The 8,871-nt window shown below is 39.5% G+C and overlaps 1 pseudogene; it reads left to right on the forward strand.

Annotated features, from left to right (window-relative positions):
• Positions 1-7,403: 7,403 nt before the first annotated feature.
• On the forward strand, positions 7,404-8,340 carry LOC102969704 (annotated as a pseudogene).
• The last annotated feature ends 531 nt before the right edge of the window (positions 8,341-8,871 follow it).

The raw sequence follows: 8,871 nt of genomic DNA on the forward strand, positions 1-8,871 counted from the left end.
TCAGTTGATACCATACAAAACAGATGGATCGATGAACAGAGCCCCTGCCTGAATTCCTGATCCACAAGACCATGAGATATAATACAACGATCATTGTTTTAAGCCACTAAAAACCCCAAACCCCTCTCCCCCCAAAAAAGAAAAGACCTAAAGGGGTCTGTGACCGCTAAGCCAGCCCTGCAAGAAGTATGAAAAGGATGTCGTTGAGTGGAAAAGAAAGGCCAAAAGTGGCAAAGACAAGAAAGAAATAGAAACTGTCTGCAGAAAGAATGACAGATCAAGAAATAATATGGCACCAAATACATATCTTTCAATCATTACTCTGAATGTAAATGGACTAAATGCTCCAATCAAAAGACATAGGGTGTCAGAATGCATAAAGAAAACAAGACCCATCTATGCTGCCTACAGGAGACTCATTTTAGACCTAAAGACACACGCAGATTGAAAATGAGGACTTGGAGAAACATTTATCATGCAAATGGACATGAAAAGAAAGCCGCAGTAGCAATACTTGTATCGGTAAACTAGACTTTAAAACAAAGCGTGTAACAAGAGATAAAGAAGGGCACTAAGTACTAATAAAGGGAAGAATGTAACAAGAAGATCTAACAATTGTAAATATTTATTCCCTTGACATGGGAACACCCAAATAGATAAAACAATTAGGGAACTCATGGACAATAATATAATAAAAGTAGGTTACTTTAACATTCTACTTACATAAATGGACAAATCATCTAAGCAGAAATCAATGAAGAAACAATGGCTTTGAATGACACACTGGACCGGATGGACTTAACAGATATATGCACCACATTCCATCCTAAAGCAGCAGAATACACATTCTTCTCAAGTGCACATGGAACATTCTCCAGAATAGATCAAATACTGGGTCACAAATCAGGCGTGGGGGCAACTGAGTAGCTCCTTTGATTAAGCATCTGACTCCTAATCTCAGCTCGGGTCTTATATCAGGGTGTGAGTTCAAGCCTGGTGTTGGGCATGTTGGGCTCCATGGTGGGCTTGGAGACTAATTAAGACAAAAGAGAAAACAAATCAGGCCTCAACAAGTACAAAAAGATTGAGATTGTACCATGCGTATTTGTGACCACAATGCTATGAAACTTGGGTCAGCATCACTAGATAATGCCCCACATGTATCAAAGTGATTTGAGCAGTTTGAACCTGGCAGCAGTGAGCGAGGTCTGGGATGAAATTAATAGCAGGTGTGACACCAGAGTGTCTTGTCTTTGCCAGTTCTTGTAAGTATCAGGCTGTTGTCTACCTGGTATGGGAATAACTGAGAAAATGCAAATGTAAGAATGTTGTCAACAGGAGGTAGTTTATTTCTTAGACTTAGTTCATTTATTTAAATGAACTGGAAATTATGGATCTACGAGAAATAGCCACAAACCACCCATCAACTTTCTTCCATTTTTCTGTAATGATTATTTTAACTCTCCTGGTAAACTCAAAATCATTTGGAACTTAAATGCAAAGACTAGCTGAATTTAAATAAACTATATGTGTTTTATTAAAAAGACAAAAATTTTCAATTGTTTGAGTACATCATTAAAATATATGGTTATAAACTGTACAGTGTTTTAGAGGATTTGAGGTTTATTTTCCCTAGAATGTTAGAAGTTTGGTAGAATTTGGTGGCCCTCCTTTATATTCATACTGCAGATTAGAATGTGCCTAATTATTAGCTCTGTGATGCCATATACCTTGGTTATGAATGAAATTAAATGAAGAATTCATTCACATATTTACACTGAAAATTAAGTAACTGAATGGAATCTTCCTTATATATTTATATGTAAATATTTTGGGCAATTGTGAGGGAAAATTCTTAAGTGTTTTGTAAAACATCTAGGTCATTCACAGATGGGAGCTAAGGTAGCTGGGAGGTCTAGGGAGTTACTTGTCCTCTGTGAGATATGTGAACTAATAAGAGTCAGATTGGTCTCCTCTGGCATTGTCCCCCACAGTCATTGTCCCTGAGGATTGCCATGTGTGGGCAGCTCAGTGACAGGGCTCATTAAGAGTGTGGGGCATCCTTTCCCCAGAGAGGTCAGCGGAGGAAGGGACTTGGTTCTGTGTGCCAGCCCAGCCACAGCTCAGAGTCACGGCACCCTCTCACCTGCTCGTAAGGGTCTCATAGTCACACAGGCAGGTCATTGTATTCGGGAAACCATACTGAGAGTTTGGGACTGCCTTCATCTTCTACCTGTGAGAGGCAAAGTGCAGATCTCTGGTACCACATGAAGTCATCATGAGAATGCTGCTTTTTTAAAGAAAAAAATATGGATGAGCCAGTGCTGGTATAGTCCACCTTCGCATTTACAGCAGACACTGAATGATTCTGCATGTCCTTGTTCCAATCCTCAGAACTGTATTTAGGAAGTAACTTGGAATGAGATTGGGAAATAGCTTAGATCCGACAGAGAAGGTAAAAAAAGGTGAGTAAAACGGAACTAAGTGTCTGTGTTGCTCTCGGAATTCGCAAGTTACTTTATTTTCAGTTGCAATTGTTCTTGAGAGAAAAAAGCTAAATGGTTTGCATATATGGTCAATTGTCTAAAGGAAGGAACTGACTATGGAAATTCATCAAATAGAAGAACTAATTTAATTGTTCACTGTAGACACCAACAAGTTGTTCCTAGACATTTCATTCTATTTTAGTACATTCATTCTATCTCCGTATGCATGTGTGGAAAACAATTTAACTATTCATATTTAGTGATCATAAAATATGCTCTTTCTGCATAAGTGTAAAAGTATTAGATTACATGCTCCCATGCTCTTTCCCTTTGGTTCCTTATTGTCTGTGAAACGAGACAATATTTGTTTTCTGTGCATAAACTCATTGTCAGCATTATATTTTCTAAATGCTCATTTTATCCTTTATGGTTACCAAAATATCTAAAATATGTATGGAGTTTTTAACTGCTATGTTGAAAATTACATAAGAGAAGTTCCATTTTGTGAATACTGTGTCAATGCATCTGTATTCTGACATTATTCTTAACAAGAAAAGCTGAACCTTCACATGAGCACAAATAGCATTGTGATGAAGAAAAAAGTAGTAAGAAGCCCAAAGGTTTACATAATTGATAAATTAGGGAAATGCCATGTTGTTTGTGTGTGTGTAGGTGTGTGTGTGTGTCTGGTGTGTGTGTGTGTGTGTGTGTGTGTGTGTGTGTGTGTGTGATTGCACTGAGGTGATGTGTAAAGTACACTAGGTTCTGTCCTTCTATCCTTGCACATGATCATGGACTCTTGTGTGAATGCTGTTGGTGACCTGCCAGACGCTCTTTACCTACTAGGGCTCCAATCTAAACCTCTGTTATGAGTGTGGGCTCCAAGGTTCATAGCCATTCCCTTCTTGAGAGAATTGCTGTCAGCTGAAAGGGAGCCACATTGTCAGGTGGTCTGGGGAACCTGGTGGGGGTAGCTCACAGCCAGTGACAGACTATGGGATGTACAAAAGGTGCCAATGCCAAGGCAGGCCTGAATCTGATGCAGTTCATGCTCTAAAGCTGTGCTGTCCAATACAGTAGGAAGTACCCACATCAACGGTTTAAATTTAAATTACAATTAAAATGTAATTTCAGTTTCTTAGCTAGCATATTTTATTGTTTTTCTTATTGTTTTGTAGTTTGTTTGTTTGTTTGTTTGTTTGTTTTGAGAGAGAGAGAACCAGTGGGGGAGAGAAAAAGGGAGGAGGGGGGGTGCAGGATCTGAAGTGGGCTCTGTGCTATCAGCAGAGAGCCTGATGCCGAGCTCAAACTCACCAACCGTGAGATCACGACCTGAGCCAAAGTTGGATGGTTAACTGACTGAGCCACCCAGGCGCCCCTGAACCTAACACATTTAAAATTCTCAGGTATGACAGGTGGGTTGTGGGCATAGTATTGGACAGTGAGGACACAGTATTTCTTCCATCACAGATGGAGGGTTCTACTGGAGAGTTCTCTTCATTATTTCATGGGATCAGGCTCCTGCTCTGTTCCACTGGAGACCACATCCTTGCTTAGCAATATTCTCTGCTCTGTTTTCCTTCCCTCACCCTGTTTATCCCGAGAGCATTCCCTGAATAAACAACCCTATGCAACTGATGCATAGGGGCACTTGTACCCCAATGTTTATAGCAGCACTCTCAACAATAGCCAAATTATGGAAAGAGCCTAAATGTCCATCAACTGATGAATGGATAAAGAAATTGTGGTTTATATACACAATGGAGTACTACGTGGCAATGAGAAAGAACGAAATATGGCCATTTGTAGCAACGTGGATGGAACTGGGGAGTGTGATGCTAAGTGAAATAAGCCATACAGAGAAAGACAGATACCATATGTTTTCACTCTTATGTGGATCCTGAGAAACTTAACAGAAAGCCATGGGGGAGGGGAAGGAAAAAAAAAGAGGCTAGAGTGGGAGAGAGCCAAAGCATAAGAGACTCTTAAAAACTGAGAACAAACTGAGGTTTGAGGGGGGTGGGAGGGAGGGGAGGGTGGGTAATGGGTATTGAGGAGGGCACCTTTTGGGATGAGCACTGGGTGTTGTATGGAAACCAATTTGACAATAAATTTCATATATGGGAAAAAAAAGAAAGCAATAGCGATTCAGTCATAGCACTTCTTGCCCCATGTTTTCAGGATTTATTCAGGAACTGGATACGGCAGAGTGTGTAGGTCAAATATATCGGTGAATGTTATATATTTGAAATATCTTAAATCGAGACATTGTATTGAGATCTTTTGTCTTTAAAATGTGTAGTGTGCACACTGAGTGTCCAGTGTGAAAATATGTATTCTTGCACTAAAATTTTAGAGTTTTGTGTCAGTGTTGAACAATTATTCAAACTGTCAACTACTACTCTATCACTTATGTGTGTCAGTACTAAGCCTTTAACCTCTTTCATTGCTGCCTGATCTCTTAATTATTATTGTAAAATTGTGTTCTTGTGAGATGTCATTTCAATTATATACTTTTTTTGATGGTAATCATTACATAGAATGCCACTTGTTTTATAGAATCTGTTTTTATTTTAATATTTTTCCCTTTCTATATATAATGTGTGCCCTTTTCAAGTGTTTATTTTTTATATGTAAGGTAGTAATTTATGTAGAATTTTTAAAACTGATTTTTCTGTATCATAATTTCATGACGCGTGGTCCACATTCTTTTATACATATTTGTATTGAAACCCACACATACACATATAATCCTGTAGAGCAGCAAGAAATTTGTACCAGTTCCATTCTCCAGGGATTTATTTTTTCTCACCTGTCTTCCTAGTCCTTATCGGTATGATAATGTTAAAATGTATCATTATTTTTTTCTAATGGTGCAGTATTATATTGGTGTTTGTTTGGATCAGTTAGCATTTTACGTTTGGCCTCCTTCACTTTGGTGAGTGTTTCCTTTATCAGTCACATTTAAAAACTTGTCAGCTTGGTGGCTCAGTCGGTTAAGCCTCCAACTCTTGATTTCGGCTCAGGTCGTGATGTCACAGGTGTGAGGTCGGGCTCTGCACTGACAGTGAGGAGCCTGCTTGGGATTCTCTCTCTGTGTCTATCTCCGTCTCTCCCTCTCCGTCTCTCCCTCTCCATGTCTTTTGCGCCTCTTCTGCTTCTGCTCGCTCTACTTTCTCTCTCTCACAAATAAATAAATAAACCTTAAAATATGAAAAAATAAAAATTTGTCAGCAGTGTGCTTCAGATGGATGTATGTATATTCGTGCATGTGTGCATGAGACCGAACCATGGTTTGTTTTATTTTCTCTTCTGAGAAGGTGTGAGGGAAGGGATATTCCCTGTTGATGCACTTGGACTGTCCCTGATACCTTTATAATTAATTCTATTAATAAATTGTTGGCGCATAGATTTTGTTTTGTGGATACCACTGCTCAATCTTAATAGGAAATCAAAGAGGCATAAAAAAGTGTGAAATACTACATCTTTTATTCAGTTTTTATGCCAGTTTTGTACCGATTTTGTTCAGACATCAATGGGTCTAGCCCCAAACTTGGTTCAGATTTTAAAACTCTTGGAAGAATTAAAAATGTACTGGATGCCCACCCTTCGGAATATGATAGAAGTGAAATACTCATGTCCTGATGCCTCTTTCGTTCGTATGTTACTATGCTCATTCAGTACTGCGCAGCTGGATGGAAATGGTCATCAGACGAGCCTTAGAGCCTTAGAGCTGGCATTGTGTTTGATCTAGTGTGACTAACTCTGCAAGCTAGCTTCCAGAATGGTGATCTTTAATATAATAAAGTTGGGTGTTGGGGATTTTGTACAATACCAATATATCCTTTCCTTTAGGCCTTTCCTTGTACTACATTAAGTTTTGCATTATAGCTCTTTGACTTGTCATGGCTTTGAGAATGTATCTGTGTTTATCTCTATATATTTACCCAAGTAATTATTTTATCATAGGAAATGATGCAAAGCATTACATTTTGTACATACGTTACATGTTTGGATAACGCTTTAAAATATTCTGATTAGAATGTTGATAGGGAATAATCCTACTTCTTTCAGGAATTTTATGAACTCTAGTTGGTAATGTGTGAAAAGGAAATCTGCAGAAGGAAGAGGAAAGTGTTGGCCATTGGATTTTAGAGTTCTGATTCCAAAGGAGTCTGCACAGCCACTGAATTTTTGGAGTCCCTGTGAAATTGGTATGGCAATTTTCAGCATCTTTCGGGCCAAAGTTAAACACTGTTTGAATGGTGGTGTTGTCAATTTCTCTGACTGAGTATTTAATTGTTTTACTTATCCCCCCACCCAAACCCGATGTATGTTTATATGCAGAACTAGTAGTGATAGGCTGATGGTAATTGAATTCTTTGGACAAGTATATTCCAGGTCATAAATTTCAATAACTGAATTTATTTTCAAGGTCATGTTGTGTTATCATCTATGACGTATAGTGTGTGCATTTCAACTGTGTGGAACGATGAGATACATATGAAAGATAATGAATCTCCCTCTGTCTGTATCTCTTTCCTATTCTTTCTGATTTCCCTTCCTCTTTTCCCTCATCCCCATTTTCTGAAATGTACAAATATTTTTGTAGTACTTTAAGCCTACTAAACTGAGACTGAAAGACCTTGTGTACCTATGACTGATGCAGACACAGGTCCGTTATTTGATTTTTCTTACATTAAATATTAATGATTAACTTTTTCTGGTAATGTGGAATTAAATTGGAACTAATTGATCAATTTCATGGGTGATTCATTTATTCAAATAGTTACTTATAAAATGCCATGACCTGTCTTATAACATGATAAATCCACCTCCTGCCAACTTTTTTTTTGAAGATTTATCTTAAAAATTGCTAAATGCTTGGTCTTGACAGGAAACATGTGATAAGAAAGAATGGACCAGAAAAATGGAAGTTCTATCACTGGATTTACCCTGCTGGGTTTCTCTGACCGGCCTCAGCTGGAGCGAGTCCTCTTTGTGGTTCTTCTGATCTTCTATCTGCTCACCCTGCTGGGAAACACAACCATCATTGCGTTGTCCCGCCTGGACCCACACCTGCAGACTCCCATGTACTTTTTCCTCTCCAACCTAAGCTTTCTGACCTGTGTTACACGACCAGCACTGTTCCTCAGCTGCTGGTTCATCTCAGGGGAGCAGACAAGTCTATTTCCTTCGGTGGCTGTGTAGCTCAGCTATTCGTTGTTCTAGGGTTGGGAGGCACAGAATGCATTCTGTTAGGGGTGATGGCATTTGACCGCTACGCAGCCATCTGCAGGCCCCTGAACTACACAGTGATCATGCACCCCCGTCTGTGCACCCTGATGGCTTCTGCATCATGGTTCATTGGTTTTGCCAACTCCTCATTGCAGACGGCACTCATCTTCCTTGTACGACTTTGTGGGAGAAATAAAATAGACCACTTCTTTTGTGAGGTTCCCCCATTGCTCAAGCTTGCCTGTGTTGACACCACTGTGAAGGATCTGAGGCCTTCTTTGCCAGTATGATCATTCTTCTCATACCTGTAGCACTAATCACATTCTCCTATGGTCGGAGTGTCAGGGTGGTCTTAGCAATAAAGTCAGCTTCAGGGCAGAGGAAAGCATTTGGGACATGTGGGTCCCACCTCACAGTGGTCTCCCTGTTCTATGGCTCGGCCATCTATGCTTACCTCCAGCCCAGCAACAACCATTCCCAGGATCAGGGCAAGTTCGTTTCTCTTTTCTACACCATTGTCACCCCCATGGCAAACCCCTTCATATATACCCTGCGGAACAAGGATGTGATGGGAGCAATGAAAAAAGTGTTCTATAGGAGCTTTGACTCCAGATGACTGCAGTGAAGACCATTTGGTGGAAGACCCTGAATGTCAGAGGCTTTAAAATTTTGTGTCCTGCACGTGTCAGGCAACATTTCCCTTGATGACTCTTCAAGAGAATTTCCTTACCTCATTCTTTTATGCAAGTGAGAGTTCAAGTACTGAATTCATGATTCATTGTAACTTCCAGAGATGCTGATTTACTGTTCCTATAGCATATACATCATATTAGTATTTCAAAAATCTCCACAAATTTTTCTTATTTTACCCCTTTGGGGTACTATTGTATTCTAATTGCAAAAATCATCTACACACACAGGAAAAAACCACAGCAAAATAAGAATATGAACCATTGTATAAAAATCAGAAATATTAATATATTAAATTTGTTTTATGTTTATTTATTTATTTTCAGAGAGAGACAACAGGAGCAGGAGAGGGGCAGAGAGAGTGAGAGAGAGAGAATCCCAAGCAGGCTCCATGCTGCCAGCACAGAGCCCAACGTGGGGCTCAAACTTACAAACTGCGGAATCATGACCGGAGCCG

Source organism: Panthera tigris, chromosome B2 (genome assembly GCF_018350195.1).
Source record: "Panthera tigris isolate Pti1 chromosome B2, P.tigris_Pti1_mat1.1, whole genome shotgun sequence".
NCBI classification, from domain to species: domain Eukaryota; kingdom Metazoa; phylum Chordata; class Mammalia; order Carnivora; family Felidae; genus Panthera; species Panthera tigris.